General features: G+C 38.8%; 1 protein-coding gene across 2 annotated transcripts in view; it reads right to left on the bottom strand.

Annotated features, from left to right (window-relative positions):
• RARB (retinoic acid receptor beta) overlaps window positions 1-16,907 on the bottom strand; it is a 320,129-nt gene that overhangs the window by 246,875 nt on the left and 56,347 nt on the right. The window contains exon 1 of one of the 2 annotated variants that reach the window (XM_064704652.1): window positions 12,400-12,507. The exons of the other annotated variant lie outside the window; for it this stretch is intronic. The gene's annotated coding sequence lies outside the window, so the exon portion shown is untranslated. Of the gene's footprint in view, window positions 1-12,399; window positions 12,508-16,907 lie in introns of those variants that run through there. 2 annotated transcript variants of the gene reach the window in all.

Below are 16,907 nucleotides of genomic sequence, written 5' to 3'. Positions count from 1 at the left end.
TCCTTAGATCCTGCTCATTGAGCGAGAGCTGCAGGTCCTCAGACATGCATTTAAACACATGGCTTAGCTATATGCCTAAAGTTCAGCATGTGCTTAAATTAGCTCATCATCTGCTCATCTTTCTCCTTGTCAACAGAGAACAAATGTGAAAGACATAGGAAGGGCTCTCTCGCCTATCCAGTATTTGTTGTATCTCACAACACAGTTAAATTATGCCACTCAGTGAACATCGTGACAACTTCCTAGGTACAAAGTTATTTTTTGATTTCCATGAATTATGGAGTTATCTGGACGATAGACACAATTCTTAAGTTGCTATTTATGCAACACCCAGACACTGTGGGTACTTGTTGAACCCACCTACATACTTGCAAAATTCCAACTCACCAGAACCCGAAACAAAAAAACCCCTCTCATTTTCTAGTTTCTCTCTTCAACATTTCTATGATGTAAGAAATTATTATCATCATTTTCCATCCAGGCAGCTGAGGTACAAAGAAATATGGTTTGGATTTGCAGAAGGTTCTGAGGAAGTTTAAAGCCCAGATCACCTTATCTTAATTCCTAACATGTTAGCCTTACTTTCAACAAACTCAGAAGGTGAAACTGTTAATGCCATTGAACTCAACAGGATATTTTACAATGGTTTCAACAGTGTCAGAATTTCATCTTCTAATGCCAGAAGGATTTTTATCTAAATAAAATCTGGGACTTTTTCTTTGTAGCAATTCACAACATTTTATCACACACCACTGAATTACTGAAAAGTTAACTTGATTCACTACTTCATTTAAAGCAAATCTCCCTCAGTGGAAAATACTGATTCCTAACAACAACAAAAAAAAAAAGTACATAGCATAAAACAAATTTCATCAAAATTCATACTTGCATATAAAAGGCAATTTTTCCAAGCAATTTTCATGTACCATTCAATATTAATGATCTCAAAGATCATCCCTGTAGAAAGGACTATTGAAACATGAACAAAAAAGGAAATGGCATAAAATATCTTTTGAAAGATAACCATGTAGTGTTTTTGAAATGCAATCACATAGTTGAACTAGTATAATTTATATTGGATCTGTAATCCACTTAAGTATTTATTGATTGACACCATGACAAAATAACTGTTGCCCTAATAGGATTCACATCCAACATTTTTTAGGTTTTCCAAATAGTTCACATGGTACATTTACATATAAATCAATTAATATTGACTGATTGATCAATATATGCACAGTATGAAAAAGAGTTTTGGCGGCTTTATGTTCTCTGCAGAGCAGCTTTACCTACTGATGATTAATTTTAATTTACTTTAAAGGATTCTATTGCACTGAAACTTTAATTAAAAACGAAATGAGATAGTCTATAAAGTCTGCATAGCATCAATTACCTAGACTTGATATCCTGCACTTCGCCTACCCTCTGTACATATGGTTTCTGTTAAAATAATTGGAAAGCACTTCTGAACAATGTCACCCACACATCTATTCTAAGAGTGAGAGGATATATTACCATTAAACATCACTAATATTAATAAAGAAACAATTAATTCTTCATTATCTATTTCTAAAATACACCATCAGACTCCTCCAGTTCAAACACAAATAAAATGTTACACATGCCTGTCAGTGAAATGGGTAATCATCATCGTTGCTGTAATTTATACTGCTTTCTGTTGTAAGTCTAATGCCTCATTTATTTATAAGGCTTTTCGGCTGACATTATAAATAGCCTCTTTGAAATATTAAAAAAAATCTAGCTCTTATTAAGCGAACTCACATACTTCCTGTCAACTCTTTCCTTATAAAATGTTGATTTTAATTTGCATTGCACATTTTTTGGTGAACAGGCAACATTTATGTTTATAAATGTTACTGTTTCATTAAAACACACAAAATAATACTTTCCACTGATTCATGTAAGTATATTAAAAATATGTGTTTAGCAGATGAATTTCAATCGCAAACTAAGAAGATCCGTACAGAAAATTATTTGAAAACTGCTGGTGAGCTTACACTAGGAGTAAGTCTGCTCAGCAGCTAGTCTGATTTGAAGATCAACCCTACCAATGCTGTTCTGGATCAGGGACAAGAACAGTTCAATGTTTTAATTATTGAAAAAGCATGGAATAGTCACAGTCCTACTCCACTGCAGCCAGCATCAGGTTACAAGCCTCTGTGGTGTCTCTGGCACACTGCCTGGACTATTTACTGCTATTTGTAAATTAGACACTTGTGTACGAATGTCAATTTAAAATATCTTTGTTTAAATGAGCCTGATAAGAGATGACCAGATATCCATTTTATATGACCACTAAATAATTGCATCGCACCCAGCCAGCTTGTGAATTTTACAGGACAGCTAATAACAACCTACAAGGTAGCTTGTGAATTCAACATTAAAAAGAATAAAGCCATCAAAAACAATAAAAAGCATACTCTATAAAGCTGTAACAACAAAAACATCAAAAAAGTCAACTACCATCCATAACAAGAGCAATCTCTGAGCTCTCCATTTCTGAGAGTAATGGAGAGTCTAAGGTGCCCCTATCAATCCTGCTAATACAGCTCCAGCAATTATTTTCCATACTCTACATCAGTAAGTTAAAATATGTTTCCAATGCCTAACACAGCAGTCATTAAAGTTTCCCCTGGTTCAATCAGCATAACTAATGAGGCCACATAATAACAGAATGCAATCTCTAATGAAAAGCCCAACTAAGTCTCCCTGCTACAATACTGCTCGTGATTTAGTATTCTCAACTTGTCCATCCTCCATCTTTTACTCTGTGGATATTATCACCACTCAGAAAATTACATTTCAATGAACTTGTCAGGAAATAAGTAATAAATTAATCAGGCAGCATAAACCAATTACACTCATTTTCTGTGTGTTTTCTTCCAGGGCCCACGCACGAGTGCAGTACTGGCCACACTGGTTATTCCTGCTGACTGCTCAGAAAGGCTGCAGGCTGTGAGCAGGAATGCTGCTGGAAGGAGGGGGAAAGGCATCTTTGCTCTGCTGAAGCCATCACAACTCCTGTTGATGCCAGAAGATGTCCAGCACCAAAACACTGCCATTTTTTAATTTATTTTTTTTTTAAGTATATACAAATCTCTATACAAAACCGAACCAGTTCAGGAACTTTGAAAAGTATCACAAAATTCCCAATGTGAAAACTTCCAGCACTCCAGCAGGTTTGCAAGTGTGGCCCTGTCTATTTCTAATTGTCAGTAGTGACAAAGAAAGGTGCCTACAAGACTTAAGTTTTTGTTGTTATGAGTATTTCAAAGTCACATCTGGGAGTACCCAAAGCAATTTATGCCAATGACCATGGCTAAACTGAAGGAACTGAGAGATCCCAACACTGCTTGGGCAGCTGTAAGACAATTTCACTCTTCCCTCCAACTGCTAGAAAAACCTTTCATACTGGTGATGTTACTTCTAAACATGGGAAATGAGCAACAGTACCATGTGAAGAAGCAGTCAAGAGCTCCCATGCTAACAGATTCAAATTGGATGCCTCTTGCTCCAGGCTGTGTGAAAATTTGGGAAGAGCAGCACACTGATTTAGCACCTCTTGTTTAAGGCATGATGTCCATCTTCACAAGCAAGAGAACCAGAAAGATTTTTTTTCTTTTTAACAAATAAAGCTCAGATGCTGAAGCAGTGGGCACACTCTGCCATGGCACAAAATTTCACAGCAAATTATTTAGATGCAAAATCTGAACAACACAGACTAGTGCTCCTATAGAAGTGAGCTCAGGTGACACAAAACAGCACAGAAACTCCTTGTTTAACAAGGAATGCGAGTCCACCCATTTACAGCCTTCAAATGGATTTAGCCAGACTCCAAATAGATGCACTTTCGAATAACAACTTTCCACCAACTGCTTTTGTTGATATATAATGAAGATTTTATGCATGCAAACACACTCTTCCCATGTATGAAATATTTCAATGAACTCTTAAACTTAGTCCTGCAAGAGTAATTATACAATCATCATGCACCTGCCAGACTCTAGACCCTCACAGGGCACCGACATCCTTTTTGTGAATGTTGTCTGTGCTCTCCCTCAGCTGGGAAAAGATCCAAGTGGGTTAAGCTCTGGGAGCTCATTATCATTGCCTTCTTGAAGGCTGAATATTGTTTAACCTTTCCCCTGCAGTCTGCATAAAATTCCTAGAGGGCAGTTTGAGACCTATATGGACAAATTAAAAGTGAGATTTATTAAGACTGGAGTAAAATAAATTGAAATAAAATAAAATAAAATAAAATAAAATAAAATAAAATAAAATAAAATAAAATAAAATAAAATAAAATAAAATAAAATAAAATAAAATACGTCATGATACGTAACCTCATATTTGGCATGAGGTAGGCCAGAAGTGCAGTAAAAAATTAAGTTACAGCACTTAAAAAAAAATTATCTACCAAGCACTTTTGCCATAAAGCTAGCTGCCAAAGTAATATCCCTTCATGACTTTGACAATTCTTTTCTTTTCTTCATTTATCCTCACAGCAGACAGCTCCTACCAAGAAGTCATGTGCTCTCATACTCTTCCCTATACTAATTTCAAAGTGCACTAATCAACCTTAATAGTTTCAGATCCACTTTTTCTTCCTTGATTGCCCATTTTATGTTATCATTCTAAACACCTTTTTAAAGCTAGAACCCAAAAAGCTCATAAATTCACAACACCAGTCAAGGACGAGAGAAACTGAACTGGACGTTGTACTTTTCACCACCTTCTAACAGCATGGAATAATGCTCACAAGGCAGGATAATTTGAGCTTGTTCAGGTATTGGGAGCAGTAAAAATGGACAACACAGTCCATGGCTGGATTGGAGATAGGCTCTCCTGTGTTCAGGTCTATGCCCATGGCACGCTTTCTCCATGGCTCAGACAAACCAGACAGGCCAAAGCTCGTCCTTTGCCCACTTTGGGTGAAGCCACATCTCTGATCAGAGTACAGGTATCTCTAGAGACAGCACATCTGACATGGGCATCGTGCTGCCAGGAAAACATAATGGAAAAAATAGAACAGGTAGTCCCATTCTGTTAATAGAAACAAAAATGGATCAGCAGCACCCACACATCCCTACAAGGACTGCAGGAGACAACCCCGCCAGTCAGACCCCATGTGCCATGGTGACAGTGGCAGCAATTTCAGTTTTTTGCTGCTTTGCAGTAGGTTTTTCCCAACATGTTCCAACAGCAGCCAGCCCCACAGCCCCAGCAGGATTTAGAGAAACTGTGCTGCTCAAACCTTTAACCCAGTTCACTGCAACCACAAGCAGGAAAGCTTCAGCAAGCCAATGGGTCTACTGCAGAGATAAAAAGTGCTCACAAACCAGTGCACTCTGCAGCACAAGTTCATTTTGCTACCCCTGGTTCATCTCCATGCCATAAAGCAACAGCCTTTTTAAGTAAATCTCTTTTCCAGCCAGCTTCCATTTTCATGTGTTTAATTTCCTTGTATTATCCCAACTGCACCACAGCAGGTCATGCTAAATGATTTCTTCTTCATTTTCTTTTTTTTTGGTTCTGTACATTTTCATATACTTCAAAAGCAGTGAGGTAGTTCTTGTGCCCCATCCTTTCAGCCTCCATTAGCAAATATTTAAGTCTTTCAAATTTGTGCTGTGAGTCCATACTTCCAGCACCTGAAGTTTGCTTAGTCCACTAGCTTTCAGAGTGTAAGCATCCTGATGTCAAATGCTGTACCTTACCTTCCAAAGGAGAATGTAACTCCAGTTCCACTCACTTCAGGGTTTTTCTATTCTGGGAAACAAAGCAAAACAAACAAAAACAAACAAATGCACTATTTTCCCCAGTTGCCCTTAATTTGACTTCACTATGGTCCGCATTAACAGAAACAGCAGCTAAACTGTCTTTGAAACTTTATTCACCATAGCCAGAAAAAAAAAGAAGGAAAAAAAGACTGGTGAAATGCCTTTAAAACATGCTTTAATCTAGCTGGAATGCCATAAATTGCTTCCAGATGTGCTCCATACAAAAGTCAATCATAGCTATTTATACTGACACTCTACAGTCCAAACAATCTGAATCCAAATGCCATGTCTCTGCTACAATAAAGCTATAAATGTCAGTCTTGTTGAATCTGGAGAGGTGTTGAAGAGTTCATGCTAGTTTGCTTTCTGGGCTATTTGTTAGCCAGCAATTATTTTTAAAGAAGTAAAAAAAAAAGAGGGGAAAAAAAAAGGAAAGGAAACAAAAAGAAACTTTTAAAATAGGTCCTTTCCTTGCTGAGCTGTTCTTAAAGCACACCTGACACCTTCCAATCATGACCTTGAAAGTGCCACAGGTTACAAGTTGAAATTCATTTCATAAGTTAGAAAAATGTAGTGCTTGGGCTCTGAGCCAAGAATAACTGAAGGGCTTGGCAAGGCTCCCATGCCCTCCCCTAGAACGAACACACACGTAGTACACCTGGGACTAAATGAACTGGAGTACAGTAAAATGACACACTGGCTGCAATAATACTTCTATTCAAAAATCTTCCAGGGCATTGGGGAAAAAAAAAAAAATTCTTGCTGTACGGAAAAAAAAGAAAAAAAAAGTTTGGAAACTGTACCCTCATCTGTTGTTTTGCATGCAACACACAGCCATTAGTATCAAAGTAGTCTTCACCTGGGAAAGCTGAATAACCAGCTTTAAATGAAGAGATGACCTATGGAGTTATTCCACACTGTTTCAGGGAAATGTATTATTTTTGTGTAGTCTCCACAGAATTTTCTCGTTCATTTTTATAGACTTCATTAAGACCCTTTTCCCTCCCCTGCAAAAGTGCACCTGCAGTTCAATTTATGTATAAATGTTCAGAGTTTTAATTCTGGATTTTTGTAAGTGAAAGACAACAGGGAATTTTCTTATCATTGCTTGCAGGTTGGGGATTTAAAACATTTCAGAAAAATCACAACATGTAATGACTTTAGTCTTCAGTTCCCTGCCTTTTTATTTCCCTTGATGTTTGCCTCCTACTCCAAAGATTTCCTCTGCCTTCCCTCAGCTCTTTGCATTCTTCCAAGTCCAGAAGACCATCCCTAAAATGGAGCTGAAGAATATTCCTCCCTCTCAGGTTAACCTATACCATGGATTGCCATTTTTAACCACAAAGGTTGAGAGAAAAAGGCAGAAAACACACATTGAAATTATTAAATTTTGATCTCAAACTTTCTGAGAAGGGAAGCAAACTGTACAAGACACAGTATTTCAAGATTCAAACTCTGTGCATGTGTGTGTGTGTGCGTGTGTGTGTGTATACATATACTGAAAAAATTGAATACTTTAGAACAAGATTTGTGCTCTCAGTTCAACTTACTGGAAAACTTCAGTTTTTAATAAATCTCTTCAGACAGAGTTTATACAAATGACTACAGAAGCAGCAAACATAATACCTGTATTTAAGAACGGGGGAGGAACCTATCTAGTGAACTACTGAGCTATCAGTCTGGCCCAAACATTAAGCCAGGTTTTGTAACCTATTTTGAAGGAATGTAATTTCTGTGTAATTGCAGGGGGCTGGAGCAGAGATAAGCAAGAGAGAGGCAGAGAAGCTCTTCAAGTTAAAAGACAATTCTGGCATAAGAAGAAAAGATTAAAGCTTGGCTGCGAATCCACAAAGAATGGAATTCACAAGCACGTGCCTAACCATGAGGAGGGCAAGATGCTCCAGCCACTGTCCCATGGGAATGAGATGGAGGAAAGCCCTGCCACATGGGAGACTGAGAAATTTACATGACTTCAGTATCTGGCAACAGCAGGGGATAAAACTTGGTGATGCACAAGCTGCCTTCCTCTCCTGTATCAGCCTACATTAATGTATCTATCTTTATTCCTGGCTGCTACCAGACAGTGAGGAGTTCTCATTGCATTGGTTCTCCAGATAAAGACATTTAAGTCTTGCAATGAAAGCTTGGGGGCTGCTAAAGCCATAAATAGAGGGTACCAATACCATTTTTCATCGACATCTCTCTATCAGTGTATTTCTTTTTTCTTCCATCCCTGCAGTGATACCAACCTTCAAAAACCTTGACCTTCCATGAACCTTACTACACAAAGCACCATGTTATTGTACATCCTCATATGATCAAAATTTATACCAAAAGTCCTTCTCACATCCTACCTCGCTGTGAAGGCCTTCCACAGACTCTCTGAAGCCTGCCCATGCATTTTTAACATTTAAAGACAAACGCACACCCAAAGGAAGCAACTAATTTACTCTGTGTCCATAATCCTTACTATATTCTCTGCACCAAAGCACAGTGCTCTCCCCTAAAATGTGCATTAAGCCTTCCATTTAGATGCCAAACCTTCTGAATCTAGAACTTAGAGTCTTCTCATGGAGTACCAGCCCCACTCTGGGATACAACAAAGTAAAGTAACTATGACAATAATAATAACTAACACTAATCACTATCATTGACCCTAAACTCTGAGAATCTGTTCTGCTTTTGCAGCTGTGCTGTTTTTTCTGAGGCACCAGTGGTGCTGCCAGCAGCCTAAATGTTAGTATTAATTCAACCCACCCTTCCCATCCAACAAAAAGCAGCCCATCTCCAGATCTGCATAGCTTCTGCATTTGTGATGGCTGACCCCCAAAAAGAGATAGAAGGAGAACAAAAGTCACTAAAGTTACCAAAATATACAATATAGCTACTGTTTCAAACAAACAGGTTTGAAGCCAATATAATTTCTAACAATATCATCCAATGTTTTATTTGCTTTAAAATTGTCCTCCTTTATTGGAAGTAATAAGTCTTCCAAAACAAAGCAAAACAACACAAAACAAAAAAAACATTAAAATCTTAAGAAGGAGAGAGGGAGAAAAAACATCCCTCACTTCATGTTTAAAATTATTTACTATAGCTTTAAAAGTAACAAATGAAGCACTTGAGTCTCAGATGTGCAACCAGTAGGGAGTTGGCTCGATGCATCAGTTTTTACACCTCTTGCAGTTAAATCAGAGATCCAAATGCAAAATCTAGCACTCAGAGGTGAACTTATAACACTCCCTGGAGGAGTGTGTCCATAAACCATTCACTGGATTACACTCATCCATACAGTACTTTATTTTATAAATCCACTCCCCACCAAAAAAAAAGTAAAAAGGGAAAAAAAAAAGAAAAGCTTAACTAAGGTGAAGTTAAGGTTGCATAAACTATAGATCATTTTTGTCATCACATGTCTAAATCTCTGCTTTCCTTTTTGAGATTTCATTAGTACAACTTTCCGGTGTTTTTATCTCAAATGGATTTGTTTCTCCAAATTTGCGTCTTGGCCAGCAAAGGGATCCAAGAACACCCAGTGACATATGTGGCACAGCCATGCGTGGCGCAGGAGCATTCCCAGGCCTTTGGGGTGTGCTCAGCACAGCTACAACACTTTCAAAAACTGCTGCGCTGACTTTTCTGTGGAATGTCCTCAGTGACAGCTTTTTGGGAGTTTCACATTACGCCTCATGTTCTATGAGTCTTCCAGACATGAAGTCTTTCGCAATGTATTTCATAGAGTCATGGAAGCATTAAGGTTGGAAAAGATCTTCAAGATCATCGAGTCCAGCTATTAACCCAGCACTGCCAAGCCCACCACTAAATCGTGTCCCTAAGTGCCACATCTAGACATCCCTCAAATACCTCCAGGCTTGGTGATTCAGCCACCACACTAGGCAGCCTGTTCCAATGCTTGACAACCCTTTCTGTAAAAATTTTTTCCTTAATATCCAATCTAAACCTCCCCTGGCGCAACTTGAGGCCATTTCCTCTCATCCCACTGCTTGTTACTTGGGAGAAGAGACCAACCCCCACGTGGCTACAACCTCCTTTCAGGTCGTTATAGAGAGTGCTAAGGTCTCTCCTGAGCCTCTTCTTCTCCAGGCAAAACAGCCCCTGGGCTCTTTCAGCTGTTCCTCATAGGCATTATGCTCTACAGCCTTCACCAGCTTCCTTCTCTTCCCTCAATGTGGTCCAGCGCCTGGAGAGTGTATGTAAATGTGCATGCACTGTGTATGCGTGCCCACATGCACGTACAGGTGCATACAGACACACAGGAACACACACACAGTCTGGAACTAGACCTAGAATGGGTAAAGATCAGTGTAGCTTCACTGAAGTCCTAGGAATCTCCATCAGATGAGAAAACCTGAGGACAGTGAACCTGCCTGATGGCCTACTGACTGTTTCAAAGTTGACAGAACATGATAAATGTGAAGATTTCCAAGGTCCTTCATGATTAAAAAAAGGAAGCACATGCACTAGTAACAGAAAGAGTGGGAGTTTATTCCAATAAATACCATTCTCTTCACTGACTAACACACAGCTCCCACTGTCAGCTTCTTCCATGTCTCTTGGTTTATTAAAATTGTAGAATGGGTGGCTTCTGTGGCTTAACAGCAGTGTTTGATTAGACAGCCTCCACTGACCATAACTTGTTTCTCTTTTGGAATAAGACAGTTATCCAGATTTTCTACATTTACTGTAATTTCTCAGCTATGCCTGCATGGATTTATCCATGTTCCAGGAAAGCTTCCTTTGATTCTCTACTAGTTGTACACCACAGTCTAAAAACAATCATAAGCATAGTTCTTAAAATGTGCATTAAGTTCTTAAGAATTTTTTTAGTTGTTTTATAAAGTGACATTATTAAAAGAAATATTTTCAACTTTCAAATTTTGAAAACTTGCCGTAATGCTCACCTCCTCTAGTTCACCTCAAATATAAAATGGAGTTCCTCTTCCAGTAGTTCAAGTTCATTAAAAATGTAAATAAACAAAAAACTCAGTTCCTCTATGGGTTCATCAAACTTTGATCAAGGCAGAGATCGTTTTTCACACCATTATCTAAAACTGCACTCACAGTTTACCCTCAAGCCCCTTGCCTGCAGCCATGAAGATACACTCTTAGAACACACTGAATTTGCCACTGGAATGTCCAGCTCTCACAGATCCATTTCTTGCTGCAATGGGGATGGGATCAGCAGCAGGATCAGCTCACCTGCAGCTTCGCCTTCTGCTCCAGCTTTGACTGACTCCAAACACTGGGTCAAACCAACAGCACTATCAATGTCAAGTTGATCCATTGCACAACCCCACATCGAGCAAAGATGTGCTCTGAGAACATGCAAAACTGTCTAAAAACTCAATTAGTCAGCACACATAATTATGCCCTCAATTGTTAAGAAACTGAAAAGCCTTTTTGGGTATAAAATACATTGGGAATCTTAATGTTTTGGTCAGTAAGACAACAGACCGTTATTTATGCTGCATTTTATCTAGTCCTTGAATGCAGCTCCCCCCATTCCTGATGTAAGATTTTCATTAGCCATTATACAGCTGAATGGGAAAGCCAAGCCAGAGAACCAAACCCACTCAAAGACACAACCACATTAATAAGTTGACAGCCCATGCTATAAAATACAACTGCGGGCCTCTTACGTGAGTCACAACCAATAACTTTTACAGCAGGACAGTTAATAAAGAGTAACCACCACCCCAAAACATTAACAGTGTCTTGGTGAGCAATAACAGGTAATGGTTTGTTTGTCTGTTTACTGGCCAAGCTCTAGAGAATAATCTTCTCCAATTACACCGTTCTCACGCATCATGCCAAACTTCAGTGACCACATCTCCGTGTCAATGGTCTTTAATTCTTTTATCTCCCCTAATCTTCTTCTTTAAAGAGCTACCCTAAGTCTTTGCTTACATCATTCTGCTGAATTTCCATTACCATGGAAAAACATCTGCCCCTATTAATTTTTTCAGTGTACTTTTGGTATGTTATTGCTTTTTTTAAAATCAACTAATAAAATCATATCAGAGAGTTTTTCAGTGCAGCCTAAGCAAACACTGGTGTGTGACTACAATGAGGTATAGTACAGTATGCAAGAGAAGTCGGAGGCTGAAATGAGAATACAATTTCCCATGAGAGAGTTCTATGTTCGAGCCATTTAACTTTAAAACTAGTTCAATATTTGAACAAGACACTATTTTATTCCCATTCAAAGTTTAAATACAGATCACTTCGAAATCAATCATAAATTCAAACCTCTTTATTTTAGAAACTGCTTCAATATTTAAAAGCTTTTTTTCTCCCTTTAATGTAACTGCACCTTCAAGGCTGCAGAAGCAGAACTGACTTTGAGATCCTTAAGAGCAATGCTATTTTCCTGCCAATACATACAAAAGGCAGTTCTAGGAAAAAGAAAAAACCCACAAAGGCAAGGCTGTGCTTTGCTTCAGAGTTTAAGAACAAAGTCTGGACAAAGAACACACAGCCTAGTCTTCAGCCCAAACTAAAGTAAATTAACTTGGTGCGGGTGCTTTTCAGGGCACACCACCATAACTCCTTGTTACTGCACTGCTTTTGTCCTCACCTGGGTGTAAGGAAAAACCAGATGAGTGGGATCAATGTAGACGAAAACCAGCCCTCCTTTAGGATGGTACAGAGTGAGAAATCTGCAATTCAGAGGGAGGATGCAGAGCCCATTCGTGGCCCACACGGTGGCTGACAGTGCAGAAATGGACGGCTCCAGCTCTGCAACATAGAAAAAATATTTCAGCCTGGTGAAATTGCAACATTTCTCACCCATATATCATTTCCTTGTGATGATCTTAAGGATTCTTGGGGGTGGATGTTACATTTGTTTGTTTTTAAACCTTAAAACTCATTCTTCAGATGGGCAACATATCATAGAGAGTCAATGATGGAGAGGTGAAACCAGGCGAGTTCCAGAACTGTGTCAGTGCCAGCTCTTTGGCACATGCCACTCTCATCCAACTAATTTCAGTACCAATTTGTTTCTAAAAATTATCTTTTGTGCCCTCATCTTTGTACAAAGCTCTTTTTCACAAGCCCAGAGCATACAGCTCAGCACAAATGTAACACTACAAAAATACTCATATCAAGTAGAAAAGACAAAGTGATTGCTCTAAAGCAAACAGATCTATTAACCTCAGAGCTGCCCTGCTCTGGTTTCTGGTCAACTACAGTCTTCACAATCCAGTTAGAAGATCCCTTTAAAAAGGATTAGGCATCTGTACTATTAAGAGATCACAGAACATGAGAAAGAATTAGTCTGTGTCTTTGTGATATCAATGCATTTAACCACCTATGGCTTTGTATGAACCCAGCAAGTATTATTTGGCTCTATATATAGCAACATGATAAACCTGGCTGCATGGGTAGTCATGCTGCTGCACCAGCATCTGAATGTCACCTTTCCCAGGAGAGGGCAGCTGTCATTCATAACCACCTCTCCTTAATTGAAAAATGAGGGGCCCCTATTTCCAGGAAGCCATAGGCCAAGAGCATTAGGCAATAAACAAGCTTTACTTTTTACGTACCTCCAAATAAAAAGAAGTCAGTTGTAATCAACACAGCATTAACATACTGTCTTGTAATATTTCACATAAAACATGTCACTGAAAACTCAGTATTGAGCAGGAAGGAATTTGATGAATCAAGCAGATGAAGCCAAGATGTAGTTATTAGATGCATTACATCTTTAGCACATCATCTGTAAAAATGTCCAGGGTAAACTAACGCTCCAGGGGAAACCTGACCTTTAAGAGGCTCCCTAATACTACATCTAAATTAATGTCAGTGACAGGCACTTCAATCTAAAATAGCAGGGTTCTTTCATTTTATCTACACTATCTATTCATCCATTTATTTGTGTGTAAATGTGTGTGTGCATAAATGGATTTGTGTCATTCTGCCACTGGGGGAGTGGGTGGGGGACAAAAAGAGCTCATCGATTTTTTTATTTTATTATTTCTACTCCTTACTGCTCCTATGCATATTGTTAGTTTTGCAGGATTCATTCAGAATCCTTCCAGCATAAAAAAGGGTAGGAAAATTATTTTTTATAGGAACTAAGTATATTTCTCCAAGGAAGTATCAACCTTGAAAAACAAACATGCTTGAACTAGAGCAGGATGGAACTCTTGCAGCAATCAATAGAACAAGGAATTCTGAATTTGTTTTAAAGAGCTGGGCCAGGCTCTGACATGACCAGTGGTCAAGATAAAAATCATAATTGAGATCAATTCTGCTGTTTCAAAACAAAGCAGTGAAAATAAATTCAGTAGAAGAAGCATTTCTGCCTTGGAGGAAAAGAAACAAATGAAAAATACACTGCAAAATACTGATCATAGAATAAATTCATGGCTGTTAGTCAAACCAGTGCTAAGTGTAGTGGCCAAACCTTCCCTCACTTCTATTTTTCATTCCATTTTGGAGGTTTTATGACCAAGGGATAAGGCCATTGCAAAGCAGTCACTCTGATGACTTTCCTCAATTGCCGATATCTCAGAGAGGACCAAACCCACCCAGACCTGACCTCTTTCCACTTCTTAGAGACAACTGCATAGTGGTGTTTTCAAGAGATATGTCTTCATGTAATAGAAGCTGAAACCTGTTCCTTGATGCAAAGGATTTACACCTTGCTCTGAAATGAGGACAATTACATTAGCTAAATCCTAGTGAAGTAAAATTGTTAAGTCCTTTCACATTTTGTTCATCAAGAACCCTTTTATTGGAATATTTCTCTTTTCAAACCTCTAACTGGTCTTTATGCTGTGGTGAGCTACCTTGCATTTTAGTTAATTTACGTGTGGTTATATTTTCTTACAAAGACACAGTTGATCAGGAATTGCCATAATCCCACACACAGAAGTAGTCCTAGAAGCACTAAGTGCATAAAACATTAATGTCAGTAATGCAGACATGACAAGTTTCAACTCTCCTTTCAGCTAAACAATCTGCCTCTTTCATACTAACATCACTGCTCAGCCATGGGCTACATAAACAATGTCAAACCTGGTTTCAATATAAAGTGAGCACATTAATGTTCCCACTAATATACATTTCCCAGTAACCACTCCATTAGATTGCTTAGTTCAAACTGCATTATATATCCCATAACATATCAGCCAGCTCAGATTCACAAGCTCAGAAGATACAGATATTCCAAGTATTAAAAAAAACCCCTTTCTTGTGTGTGTACTCAAGAGCCCTGCTAATACAAAAACTCCCATGAGGCTCTCAAGAAAACATGCCTGTGTGGAACACAGCCCTCCTGTGTTCAGTAAGAGGTCTTTGCTTTTTTTATTTTTGGATGATGGTCTTTCACTTCTTCACAGAGACTAAGTAAATGGATACAAAAATAAAGAGGTGCTGCTCAGAGCAGATAATCCTTTCTGTAATCTCAGATAATGTATCCAAGACCAGTGGATCCAGAGATGTTTCTCTTTAACCTATCCCCAAAGCAAGCCAGTTGTGAGGCTAAAAAGTTGAATGCACATGATGCAGAAATTCCCTGATTTAGTTCACTACAGACCCTCTGATTATAAAGCAAGAGCCTATCCCAGACACATGAACTTTATTTTTTCCCTCACACTCGGTGCGAGCACAGCAGCATCAGTCTCAGGGCAGATGGACCTGAGAACTGCCCCACTGCAAGGGAACCTCACGTGAGCCTCCTTAACAAGCCTGTGGTCCCACAAAGCACATGCTGTACGAGCAGCGTGCTGCAGACGACATTACTGTGGCCTCCCATGTCAGCCTGGGTTACAGGGTGGTTTATTATGGGCTGGGGACCAATATCCTAGGAGCTCACACTTCCAATTTTCACGTTCAGCAGCTGGAAAGGCAAATATCCTCAGCCAGAAAGTTCATTAACCTTGAGATTTTCCACGGCCAGACTTCTTCAGTATTGCAGTAAGATGCAATTTTACATTTGGGTTATGGGGTTTTGAAGTATTTAATGTAGCTGAAAGCCAACAAATACCAGCTAACCTTATCCCTGAGCTTGATAGTGTGTTGTGCAAAATATAGCCACTTTGAAATAAAATAGCTTTAAAACTGTTTATGCTTAACACGGTGAAATTAAACACACTGAGTCAAACATGCTAACTTTTCTATGTTGTTGAGTAACACTTAATACCTTAAAGAAGTGAGAAACAGGAAAGAGACTCAGGGATTTAGAGAGCAGCAGGGAATTTCCATAAAGCCATCTGATTTCTCAGAAGAAAAAGAATGAAGGTTGAAAGTGAAATTGAATTAATCCTAGAAATACGTAATGCATGCCCCCCAGTCATCAGACAATGGGGAGCTCTCAGCATAGATAGAGGAAGGTCCAATCAATCTTAAAATGAAACAATACCCACTCTGAAGTTCTCTGACTCTTCCAGGTTCACTAAACTTGACCCAGAATACGTAAGTCTGGACTGGCACTGATCTCATAGGGCACATCCTCAGAAGGTGTAAATCTGAGCAACTCCACTGACTTCAAAAGTCTGCTGAGCCTCTAGCTCCAGATGTCTGTCCGCAGTCATGAATTCCTAATTTCACAATACTTTAACACACCTAAAAGAGCAGCAAAGGCTAAAGTTTTTGCACTTGTTGTTAAGTAAACAATTACCTAATATGTTAAATACAATTAATAGCTGAAAATATTCTTCATATTCTGATCAGCAGTTGAGATTTATCCCATACATTCAGGTTCAAAGTAATTTTGCTTTGGGCTTCAAAGCTCACTTTTAACTTCAGCCAGCTACCACTGTCAAGTTTCCAGGATAAAGTTCAATAAGGTTTACTTTCTAGTAAGAGTTCAGCCATTAACCTATACCACACACTTTTTCATGTGCAGTGTGCCTACTGAAATGCAAGTCTTCAGAATATTGTGTTATGTCAGTGAGAACAAGGTCTGGCACAAAAACCCCAGTCAGGGCTATTTCAACCATTCAACAGCCCAATTACTTATAGTATGTTAAACCTTCCAGCTCCATGAATGCAAAGCTGTTTGCACTCAGGCAGTCAGGGTTGCACTGATAGGGTTGTACATCGTGAATTATTTTGTCAAAATACAGTGTTTCAAAT

This window comes from Zonotrichia leucophrys, chromosome 2 (assembly GCF_028769735.1).
Source record: "Zonotrichia leucophrys gambelii isolate GWCS_2022_RI chromosome 2, RI_Zleu_2.0, whole genome shotgun sequence".
NCBI lineage: Eukaryota > Metazoa > Chordata > Aves > Passeriformes > Passerellidae > Zonotrichia > Zonotrichia leucophrys.
This window is presented reverse-complemented; position numbering and strand designations above follow the sequence as displayed.